Raw genomic sequence first — 12,910 nt, 5'->3', positions numbered from 1 at the left:
GAAAAGCAAGGGAAGATGAAATAAGTGCCTGGGACACTGACACCCATGTAGGAGATTTGTATAGTGTTTGAAACACCTGGCTTGGGTCTGGCCTGGTCCAAGCCCTTGTAGCCATTTTGGGAATGAACCCATGGATGGAAAATCTCTCTCTCTCTCTCTCTCCATCTAATTCTCTCCCTTCCTTCCTCCCTCAAGCTCCCCTTGTAAATTTGTCTTTCAAATAAATAAAACCCAATTTTGGTAATCAAGGTAGGAAGATTTAATGAGGTAGAGCATCCATCAGAACAGATAAGACAGAATCAGAGGGAGAGTGCCATCCTTTAGACTGGGGATTGCAAGGTTACATATTTTAATAGAATACATCTGATGGGCAAGGTGCATGGTTACTCAGCAATGTCTTAAAATTTGAGTTGATATTAAAGTTACTAAAACTCTTAGATTCTCTTTTATAAATGATAGTTAGGATTTAAACAATGTTCCACAAAAAGAATTTCTGTATTTCTATTTCTACATTGCTAAACAACTTGAAATTTTATTGTAAAAATCTCATAAAAATGACAATTAATTTTGACTTAGAAGATAATTGTGTATGACTGACAACAGTCGATAGTCAAATAAAAGTATATTTTATAAGCTAAGCCAATTTATTTTGCTACTTTACTGATGTTTAGTTTCATGAGCATTTTGCCCAAACATAACATCACATCAGCTATTAAATGAATGATTTTCCTTTTAAAAAATTATGGATACTAGCAACAAACTGTAGGTACAGTTTTGGTAATGATCTGGAAGAGATTATAAGAGACAAGAAAGACAAATTACAAGACAAAGAAATAATTCACTTATTTCTATCACCAACACTTTTTTTTTAAAAATTAACAATTAACATTTGTAGTGCTGCCTAATATGTATCCATTGACATATAAAAATATTTTTTCTAACTGGGTTTCTAAATAATTGCATATGGAATTTAGAAAGTCAGTTTCCAATGGCAATTTTAGTAAGTACTAACAGTTTTTTAAAAAATACTTATGCTTTATATGTCAAAATATCATATTCTGAGGTAGGTTCTCTGGTGCTGTAGGTTGCACTGTAGCCAGCCATGCTTATATCTCATATGGGCTCCAGTTTGAGTCCTGGTTCATTCATTTCAGAACCAGCTCCCTGTTTGGGTGCCTGGGGAAGCAGCAGCAGATTATTCATAGTCCTGTGCCATTCATGCATGTGGGAGATCTGGAGGAAGCTCATGGCTCCTGGCTTCAGCATGGCCCAGCCTTTATACTTGTGGACATTTGGGGAACAATCAGATGATAATAGATTCTCACTCTCTATCTCTACCCCTCTCTGAAATGATATATTTCAAAATAATAAATAAATCTTTTTAAAAAGTTTCATGGTACAGATTTAATTAAGATAGTTATAAGCATAACAAGTGGGCACACATATAAAAATAAGAAACGTATCTTGGCTCAAAATTCCCTGGCCTTTTTAATGTACTTTTCTCATCAGTGACTCAAATATCTAGTCTTGTTGAAGTTTGCCAAGTTAGGTGTTATCTTCACTGCAGAAGGAGAGGTGATGATAATAGCAGAAATTGGAAAATAAATGACCTATCTATGTATCTCATGGACCCAGAGAAACAGCAACCAAACCCCAAATTAGTAGAAGGAAAGAAATAATTAAAGGCAGAGAGTAAATAAACAAAACTGAGCAAAAAACTTACAAAAGATCACTAGAATGGTTTTCTGAAAAACAAAAATTAACAAACATACCATTGGCGCAACTCTCCAAAAAGAAGGAAAAGACCCAAATCAATAAAATCAGACATGAAAAATGAAATGTAACAAAGATATAAAATTAACACTCAATAATCAATAGCCTTTGTATACATAGACCATACCATGGCTGAGAAATTTCTTTTAAGATCAATCTCATTTACAATAGGTACAAAAATATAAACATGAAAGAAATGGAAGAAGACATATAAAATGAAAACATCTCCAATATTCATGGATCCAGTGAACCAATATCTTCAAAATATCCATTGTATCAAAAGCAATTTTCAGATTCAATGCAATCTAATCAAATTAACAAAGATATTTTTCTTGGATCTAGTAAAAATGATGTTAACATTCTTATGGATACATGATCACAGGGATTACAATACCAGATTTCAGGACATATAGCATGGCAGCTATAACCAAAACAACTTTGTAGTAGCACAAAAGCAGACATGTAGACCAATGGAAAAGAATAGAAACTCCAGAGATCAATCCACATGAATGAGCTAAAGTCAATATCTTGAGTAAGGCAATCTTGTCAACAAATGCTGTTGGAAAAATGTGATATCCATGTGCAGCAGTATGATACAAGACCCCTACCTTACAATTTGCACAAAATTCCACTCAAAATCAAATACCTAAACTAATATCCTGATAAAATCAAATTACTAGGAAAAAGTATGAAAAATCTGCAAGATACTGGCATAGGCAGAGACTTCTTTGAAAAGTCCCCCAAAACACAGGCAATCAAAACCAAAATTAGCAAATGGGACTACTTCAAGCTGAGAAGCTTCTGCACTGCAAAAGAAACAATCAGCAAAGTGAAGAGGCTTTCAACCAAATAGGAGAAAATATTGTTAACTATGTAATTGAGTAAGCGTTAATATCCAGAATTTATAAAAAGCAAAAAAAAAAAAAAACCTCAATAACAATAAAAGAAACAATCCAGCTAAGAATCGCAGAAAGGAGTTGAACAGGCATTTTTCAAGAGAAGAAATTCAAATAACCAGCACACTTGAAAAAATGTGCAAGGTCACTATCCATCACAAAAATGCAAATAAAACCATCAGAGGGGTGAACCAACAGAAGGAAGACATTTCTCTCTGTCTCTCTCTAACTCTATCTGTCAAGTAAATAAAATAAATGTCACCTGCTAAATGAACTAACAAGTCTCTGAGAAACTTAGTACATGACACATGACAGTTGCTAGAAAACCTACAGAATTTTGAGTATGTTGATGACTTCACAAAATGCTCACTAAGCTGATCATATAGTGTTTACAGCTGGCTGAGACTAAAATATTAAAAATACACACTGGTAATAGAAATAATTTCAAAACAATAAGGATTTAAAAAGTCTTGCAATTATGAAAACCTATTATTATTATTGGAAGAAAAAATGAATAAATAGTATTATATTTATATATTTAAATATATTATATATGTTATATATCATGTCTAATAAACATTATATTTATATATTATATTTATATAGATGATTATAAATAATAAATAAAATGAGCTAAAACAAAGTGACTGAAGCACAGACCATTACAATTGAATTAAAATGAATTTTAAAATTCCAACAAAGTTATAACAAAGGTCATACCCTCTATCGCAGAATTAAATAAGCATGTCAGGGGGAATGTGCTGTGGTGCAGTGGATTAAGACTTCAATATGTATGCCTTCTTCAATGATTGATTGTTGCTGAGGGTACCATCTGTTTTGCTCTACTGATCCAGCTTCCTGCTAATGTACCTTGGAGGCAGAAAATGATGGCCTATATAATTCATTTCCTACCATCCATATGAGCAACTCAAATAGAGTTTCTGGCTGCTGGCTTGAGATTTCTCAGCCCCAGTTGCTATGGAAATTAGGTGGGTGAATAAACACATAAAATTTCATAGCTCCATCCTTTTTTCCACTCTGCCCCTAAAATAAATCTTTAAAAATTAACAAATTTGATTATGTAGATGTATTCCACACATGTTAAAAATAAAAGCTAAATTTAGATCCCATAAACATCAACAAAATCTGTGAAATGTAACTTATGAAAGGATAATGGCCAGGTCTTGCCTTAAAATTTTCAGAAAACAATGTGCACATAAAAAATGTGACAGTTACAATTTCACATGGTTGATAACATCACACTGAAAAAGATAACATAGCAGGGTCTGGCATCTAAATACTGAGGACACACAAACGTGGTAGAAATATTGTCAAAATAGCAACACAAAATGATAAGGGATGCAAATGTAATAAAATACAGGTTGTGATCACTGTGAGAGAAATAAGTATTTGTTAAGCAACAGTAGGGGGTGGGTTGTTGATATAATGGGTCAAGACACCACCTTTGATGCCAGCACTCTGTATGGGCACCAGATGTTCCACATCTGGTCCAAATTCCTGCTAAGGACCTGGGAGAAGCAGTGGAAGATGGGCTAAGGAGTTGCACCTTTGCCACTCATGTGGGAGACTCTGATAAAACTCCTAGCCTTCAGCTTGGATCAGCCTTGGCTGCTTTGGCTGCTGCAACCAATGTACCTTTGATGTGCCTAATAGTTTCAGATGTCTTAGTTTTTTATAATCATAGTTGATAAGGCCAAGAGGCATTCTTTTCTTATTTATGCTGGCAAATTAGCAGGAATTAGAGAAGTTTAAAAAAAACATAAATGGTTTTATGATGCTGTTAGCCATCTTTTGTTAGCTAATGCATTTTAATCATTGAATCATTGATGCCTTATGAAAGAACACATGTTTTCTAACACCCTAGATGCGTGCAGTTCATACTCTTTATGGATTCTTTTAAAGGTTGGTGGTGAAATTAGAATCTCAAAATTAGAGAAGTAAAGCTATTTTTTTCAGTCAGGTGGGTAAGATAGTGCTTGTTAACTGTCTTGTCGGTAGTTAAAATCAAATTGTGTGCTTTTGCCTGCACTAATGCTCCACCATTAATACACTTCACAATGCCTAAGGAACATTTTGTTACTGATTAGGAGCTGTGTTGGAAGTGTTTCATATTAAGAAGAAATAGACAATTGAAGAGCTATTTAAAGCATTCAAAATAAAAAAGTCTCCTTCACAACTATTCTATTCTTACACAGTCTTAAATTATTAGCAGTATCCCATTTTAAAAACAAGCACAGATAACTGAGGACTGATTTTTAAATGCAATGAAATGGGCTCTACACATTCACAGCATGTAAATGTAAAGAATATTTAATGTGAATGTAAAGAATATTTAAGTGCTCTCAGTGGTTTATACAGGCTTTGAAAATGTTATCTTACAGTCTTTCAAAGCAGCTGTACTTTGTATCAGTTCTCAAACCAATTTCAGGTAGGGAATTGAAGTTTCTGATTATGGATGGTAAACATGTCACACCTTATAAACGTGTTTCATTCATTTGCAAAGGTATGAACTAGGTGGAATTCATTTTGTTGTTTCATGGTTAGTTTCTAAAAATATAACAACTGGCATACATATATTTGGCATTCCTTTTAACTAAAGGTTACAATCCAAATGTGGAAGATCTTAATTTTCCTTATACTTAAATATGGAAATTTGTCTCCATTCTGCTGACTTGGGGTGGTGGGTGAAACCCAATGGTAAATAAAACAGTGTCCCTGAGAACTTCAAACAGATTACTCCTGACAACTGAGGCTCAAATGTATGTAAACTACTAAGAGTATTACATTAATAATATGGATCAGCAGATGAATGAGAATATAACAACTTTTAAAGGTGTTTATAAATACCAGCAGGGATTTTAAGCAAATCTACAAATGTTTTTTACAATATACAAAATTGGAAAGTCATTAGGAAATTCAACTCATCAGGAATTAAGTGGCCATTTATTTCAAGTAATGAGACTTAAGGTGTGTTTGGTATGTGTTGTTGTATGTCCTAATTAGCAAAGAGGATTTTAAAGAACTGCAAAATTAATAGATGAACACTAAGTGATCTAAATAATGGTCTTGGAGAACTTGTTTCCTGCTATTTGGATGAAATTACTATTTCATTGCTAGATAATATTTCTAGTCTATCTTCTTTAGTCATGGGCCCTGCTGTGCTTTGTACCTGAATTTCTAAGCATAGATTTTAGCTTACTGTCTTTTTGCATATTTATTTTCAACTTCACTTGTCTTTAATATTGCTTGAGGAAAAATGGTTGTAATTAACTTTCTGCTACAAAAAAGCCATGTGGTATATTTAGTCTCATCAATATTGTTTTAAATTCAAAATTGTAACTTTGTTCACAGGGGCTTTTGCAATGACAGCAGAGAACTGTGCAAATGTACACTTGGTTAATAGAGATTCTTATTGAAATGAACTTGCCATTTGATATGTACAGCTGTTTGAGACTTTTTAGTTTATTTACATAGACTAGCAGTTTGACCTGTTAAACAGGACTAGTTGACTTCAAGAAACTTAAGGTTGTTGTGTACACTTGGAGGCATGTTATTCAACTTGTCTTTTGAGTGGGTATTTGACACAATAAGGATAAACTTGTGTGCCCACTTGAATGACTGATCTAATTATGTTGATGTTATGAATGCTGTTCTTAGTGAAATGTCAGATGAAAATAACTGAATAATTTTTTGTATTAAAGGGATTGGAAAAGAACACATGAATCTGTTAATAAAAGCACTATGATCTGCAAAAAAAAGAAACATTAGCAAAGTGAAAAGGCAATGGACAGAATGGGAGAAAATATTTGCAAACTTTTAAGATTTATTTATTTATTTGAAAGTCAGAGTTACACACAGAAGGAGAAGCAGAGAGAGAGAGAGAAAGAGAGAGAGAGAGGTCTTCCATTTGATGGTTCACTCTCCAACTGGCCACAATGGCTGGAGCTGTGCCAATCTGAAGCCAGGAGCCATGAGTTTCTTCCAGGTCTCTCACATGGGTGCAGGGGCCCAGGGAGTTGGGCCATCTTCTACTGCTTTCCCAGGCCATAGCAGAGAGCTGGATCAGAAGTGGAGCAGCCGAGTCTCAAACCAGCACCCATATGGGATGAAGGCACTGCAGGCAGCTGCTTTACCTGCTATGCACAGCACCAGCCCCAATATTTGCAAACTTTAAAATTGATAAAGTATTAATTACCAGAATATATAAAGAGATCAAGAAACTCAATAACAACAAAACTAACAACCCAATTCAGAAATGGGCAAATGACTTAAACAGGTGTTTTTAAAAGAGGAAATCCAAATGGCCAGCAGACACATGAAAAAATGCTTGGGATCACTAGCTGTCAGGGAAATTAAAAAAAAAAACAATAAGGTTTTACCTCAAACTCTTAGAATGGCTTTCATGCAGAAATCAACATACAACAAATGCAGGTGAGGATATGGGGGGAAATGTACCCTAATTTACTGTTGGTAGAAATGTAAACTGGTAAAGTCACTGTGGAAGACAGTATGCAATAGCTCTGAAATCTGAACATAGACCTACCATATGTCCCAGCTATCCCACTCCTGGGAATTTACCTGAGGAAAATGAAAACACCATATATAAGTTATCTGTATCCCCATGTCTATTGCAGTTTAATTCACAATAGCTAAAATATAGAATCAATCCAAATCCTGGCAACTGAATACTGGATAAAGAAATTATGGGATATGTATACCATAGAATATTACACAGTGGTAAAAAAAAATCTGGTCATTTGCAGGAAAACAGATGAAACTGGAAAACATACTTGGTGAAATGAGCCAATTCCAAAATGACAAATACAATACATTGTCCCTGACCCTTGATAAGTAGTAGAGAACCTAAAAGGCAATCTGTAGAGTGAAATTGACATTTTGAGAAGCAATGACTCTGAGCAGCTCTTGTCATGACTGTTGAGGAATTTTTTTCTTACTATTTGTTGAACACTTTATTTAAGAAAGGGTTGATCATATCTGCATAAAGTTAACTGAAAATAGATCATAGTAAAAAATAAGATTGGGAATAAGAAAGGGAGCAGGAAGAGGGGAGGGAGTGTGGGTGGGAAGGTGGGCACAGTGGGAAGAAATGCCATGTTCCTAAAGTTGTAAGTACGATGTTTGGAACTGTAAAGCTGTGTAGTTCTGAATATATTCCTATGGACTTAAATATAAGGGTAGAGTTTATTTTATTTATGGATTTTTTTAGAGAATTATTTATTTATTTGAAAGGCAGAGGGGCAGAGGCAGAGAGAAAGAGAAAATCTTCCATCTGCTGATTCACTCTACAGATGGCTGTAACAGCTGAAGCTATGTTGATCTGAAGTCAGGAGCCAGGAGCTTCTTTTGGGTCTCCTGTGTGGGTGTCATCATTGTGACAAAATCACAATGAAAAAGTTAACCAGGAAAGGCTACAGCTCTCTGTACTAGGATTGATATACACTACATCATGATGTGTATGCATCATAGAAATAAAAGATAACAATTAAAAAATATGTGCATGTTAATATATAACCTATATTCTTATTACTGGAAGTGACAGCAATAATATAGGAGCAATAATAGCATGGCAAACATATACAACATATATTAAATGTGCATTAAACTTGAGAAATAAAAGAGAAAAATCAACAATGATAAAGAAAATATGACATTTATCAAAAAATGCTGAAATGGAAGATACTGAAATCCATAGTGACTCTTAGGAAAATACTAATAATCAAAGATTTATGTACATTCCCATAAACCACCAAAGAAAGTTAAAAGTATATTACCTGGAAAAGAGAATGATAATATTGGCCAAAAGTGCTTCCAATGAACTGTATACATAAAAGTGGCAAAAATTCACAAAATTTGCCTCTGTTTATGATCTTCTAACATAAAATTCAAGCAGCATACTGATAGGTTTACTCCGAGGATGGACTTTCATTAGGTTACTAACAATTTACACAGTTGATGAGTGTAAATTCAAATAAAAAAAAAAACAAAATATACAAAGAGGTATACTAATTGGAATGTAAATTATACTTTCATTAGTGTGAATAGAATTCAGTTACTTGATAATATCAATAATAATGAGATAATGACATGGAAGGGATTTTTTTTTTGAAAAATAGCACACATCTACATTAAAAACAGAAAATAAGGAAAACAAAGGAATGTAAACAAATGTTACACATTTGATAAAGATAAGTTGGTTGTAGATGCATGGATTGATTTCTGGAGTTTATATTCTGTTTGATTGGTCTACCTTTTTTTTTTGTAGGAGTATCAGGCTGTTTTGACTATAACTGCCTTGTAGTATGTCTTGAAATCAGATACTGTGATGCAACCAGCTTTGTTTCTGTTGTATAGGATTGATTTAATTATTCAGGGTCTCTTGTGTTTCCAAATGAATTTCAGCATCATTTCTTCTAGATATGCAAAAAATGTCATTGGTTTTTTGATTGGGATCACATTGAATCTGTAAATTGCTTTTGGTAGTATGGACATTTTGATGAAGTTGATTGTTCCAATCTATGAACATGAAAGATTTTTCGATTTTTAAATGTCTTCTTTTATTTCTTTTTTACTGTTTTGTAATTTTCATCCTCAGATGTAAAAAATAGCTATAGAAATCTTATACAATAAAAACAAACAGCTGGAGGCATCCAAAGCCAGATTTTAAGAGATAGTACAGGGAAGTTATAACCAAAAGAGCCTGATACTGGCACAAAATCAGATGTATAGAACAATGTAACACAATAAAAACTCTGGAAATTAATGTACATATCTACAACTAACTTCTCTTTGACAAAGAAGCTAAAATCAATCCCTGGAATAATAACAGTCTCTTCTACAAATAGTGCTAGCAACACTGGATCTCTGCATGCAGAAATATGAAACAAGATCCATACCTTAAAATTTACACAAAAATCCACTCAAAATATATCAGAGATCTAAATCTATGACCCAATACCAACAAATTACTAGAGAACATTGGAGTAACTCTGCAAGACATTTGCATAGGCAAACACTTCCTGGAAAGTCCCCAGACGCACAGGCAATCAAAGCCAAAATTGACAAATGGGATTACATCAAGCTGAGACACTTCTACGCTGCAAAAGAAACATTCAGCAAAGTGAACAAGTGACTGACAGAATGGGAAAAAGTATTTGCAAACCACACAACTGATAAAGGATTGAAATCCAGAATCTATGAAGAACTAAAGAAATAAAACAACAAAACAAACAATCCAGTGAAGAATTGGGAAAGGGATTTGAACAGGCATTTTCTTTCTTTCCAATCACCTCACAAAAATGTGCAAGCTGATAGAGCAGGAGCCATTTTGGATATACATAACAGCTGTGCCATTTTGCATCAGCACCTGGCAGGCAGCCGAGTGGAGACTCCTGACTCTGGTGGGGAGAAATAACAGGGAACTAGAAACTTGTGACTATGTGAAACTTCTGAAGCAGGACTGTGAAAAAATAAAAAACTGAGGGTGTGTGGGAAGATTCGTGGTGTGTCTGACTTTGAGCACTCTCAGAGATGCCACAAGCTTGGGGGTTCCTGGTTACCCAATGAGAGACATTGCTGGAGAATCTGAACTTACACTGAGGACTACATAGATCCTTTGTGTGGTTCTTGGGATAGAGCAGATAAATATTACACCTACTGGGGCTAGTACTCAGGCACGGTCTCCATCAAGGAGAAGAGCCCAAATGAGAATATACTTCTCTTCTGATGAAAAAAAGGAGAGAGAAGGCTTAACATGCCAAACTTGGGTATGTCACTTTAGACACCCTTAACCCTGGAGACTGAACAGAGTTCTCTGGCCATACCTACTACAAGACTTTAGAGATTAAGTGAAAGCAGACAGTCCACTTATCTACAGTCATAGTACAAAGATAAAAGCTGCAACAGCAGAAAAAAATAAAAAAGAAGAAACCAACGAGTATCTCAAAAATGCTAAACAACAAATGCAACAATATGAGAAACAACAATAAAGACATCATGACACTCCCAAGAGAACATGACACTTCAATACTAGATTATGAAGATGATGAGATGGAAGAAAGGCAAGAAATGGAACTCAAAAAAATTGATCACAAGATTATATAGAAGTTGGGGCCAGTGTCGTGGCTCACTTGGCTAATCCTGCACCTGTGGTGCCAGCATCCCATATGGGTGCTGGGTTCTAGTCCCAGCTGCTCCTCTTCCAGTACAGCTCTCTGCTGTGGCCTGGGAAGACAGTGGAGGATGGCCCAAGTGCTTAGGTGCCTGCACCCACATGGGAGACCAGGAGGAGGCACCTGGCTCTTGGCTACAGATTGGCATAGCTCCTGCTGTAGCAGCCATTTGGGTGATGAACCAATGGAAGGAAGACCTTTCTGTCTCTCTCTCTCTCTCTCTCACTATCTAACTCTACCTGTCAAATAAAAAAAAGATTACATAAAAGTAATCAAAAGCAAACACACGAAGTACTGAAATCCATGCAGGACATGAAAGAGAATCTCTCCCATAAAATTGAAATTATAAGGAGGAATCAGGATGAAATAAAGAATTCAACAGACATGAAACTGAGATATTAAAGAGAAATAAAAGTGAAATGAAGAGTTTAATAGAACAAATAAAAATGCAGTGGAAAGCCTTAAAAATAGAATCAGGGAGGTAGAAGAGAGAATATCAGATTTAGAAAAGAACGGGAAAGTATACAGTCAAACCAAAGACAAGAAGAGGAAATTTGAAATCTAAAAAACACTGTTGGGAATATACAGGAAACTATAAAAAAAAAAAATTCAGGTTCTAGGAGTTCCTGAAGGCATGGAGCAAGAGAAAGGATTAGAAGGCATTTTTAGTGAAATACTAGCAGAAAACTTCCTGGGTTTGGAAAAAGAAAAAGATGTCCAAGAACAGGAAGCACACAGAACTTTGAATAGACATGACCAGAAAACATCCTTTCCATGACACATTGTAGTCAAACTAACCACAGTGAAACAAAAAGAGAAGATTCTAAAATGTGCAAGAGAGAAATGCCAGATTACTCTCAGAGGATCTCCAATTAGACTCACAGCAGACTTCTCATCAGAAACCCTGCAGGCTAGGAGAAAATGGCAAAATCTAGCCCAAGCAATAAGAGAATAAAGCTGTCATCCCAGATTATTATACCCTGCAAAGCTCTCATTTGTGAATGAATGTGAAATAAAAACCTCTCATAAAAAACAGAAATTGAAAGAATTTGCCACCACTTGTCCAGTCCTGCAAAGATGCTTAAAGATATGTTACACACAGAAACATAATCATCAATACAAAAGAAGGTAAAGGAAGAAAATCTCTCAGTGAAAGATCAAAGAAAGTTCAAAGTATAAATTAGAAATATCTTTGGAAAAATGGCAGGGTAAAGTCACTACTTATCAATAGTCACATTGAATGTAAATGGCCTCAACTCTCCAGTTAAAAGGCACAGACTGGCTGAATGGATGATAAGGCAAAACCCATCTATTTGCTGCTTACAAGAAACACATCTTTCCAACAAAGGTGCATGCAGACTGAAAGTGAAAGGTTGCAAAAAGATATTCCATGCCAACAGAAACCAAAAAAGAGTTGGTGTAGCCATCTTAATATAAGACAAAATAGACTTTATCACAAAAACTGATAAAAGATACTATATAATGATTAAAGGATCAATTCAACAGGAAGATATAATGATTATAAATGCATACATACCTAATGTTAAGGGATTTAAAGGGAGACTTAGACTCCAATACAAAAGTATTGGGGGACTTTAATACCTCACTTTCAGCAATGGACAGATCAACCAGAAAGAAAATCAATAAGGAATTTAATCAACATTATAGACCAAATAAACTTAAAAGATATCTACAGAACACCATGCCCCCAGTGGCCTTGCCCACCCCCACACCCACCGTAGCCAGCTCCACTTCCCCGCCCTGCCACCCAAACGCCATCTGCCGGGGGGGGCACAACAACCTCCACGCCACTAGGGCACGTGGGGAGGCCCCTGGCCAGACTGGAGGGAGGGGGGGTGGGCAACAGGGAAGGAGGGAGGCGGCACGGGGGAAGGGGCCGGTGGCACGTGGGACAGGCATGAGACAAGGAAGGGACGAGGAGGGAGGCTGGAGTCGGGGGCCAGTGGGCCACCATCTGCATTTAGGGGGACAGAGGGCAAAAACAAACCCTGTGAGCAGAAACCCCCAGCT

General features: G+C 35.6%; 1 protein-coding gene across 1 annotated transcript in view; it reads right to left on the bottom strand.

Annotated features, from left to right (window-relative positions):
• Positions 1-6,537: 6,537 nt before the first annotated feature.
• The window catches only part of LOC149125256 (zinc finger protein 717-like), a 70,760-nt gene continuing 64,387 nt past the window's right edge, over positions 6,538-12,910 (bottom strand). The window contains exon 4 of the transcript XR_016236855.1: positions 6,538-6,747. The gene's annotated coding sequence lies outside the window, so the exon portion shown is untranslated. The remainder of the gene's footprint in view (positions 6,748-12,910) is intronic.

This window comes from Oryctolagus cuniculus, chromosome 7 (assembly GCF_051225735.1).
Source record: "Oryctolagus cuniculus isolate XC-2025 breed Fujian yellow rabbit chromosome 7, ASM5122573v1, whole genome shotgun sequence".
Classification (NCBI taxonomy): Eukaryota; Metazoa; Chordata; class Mammalia; order Lagomorpha; family Leporidae; genus Oryctolagus; species Oryctolagus cuniculus.
The sequence above is the reverse complement of the archived record's forward strand: the minus strand, read 5'-3'. Positions and strand labels throughout refer to the sequence as shown.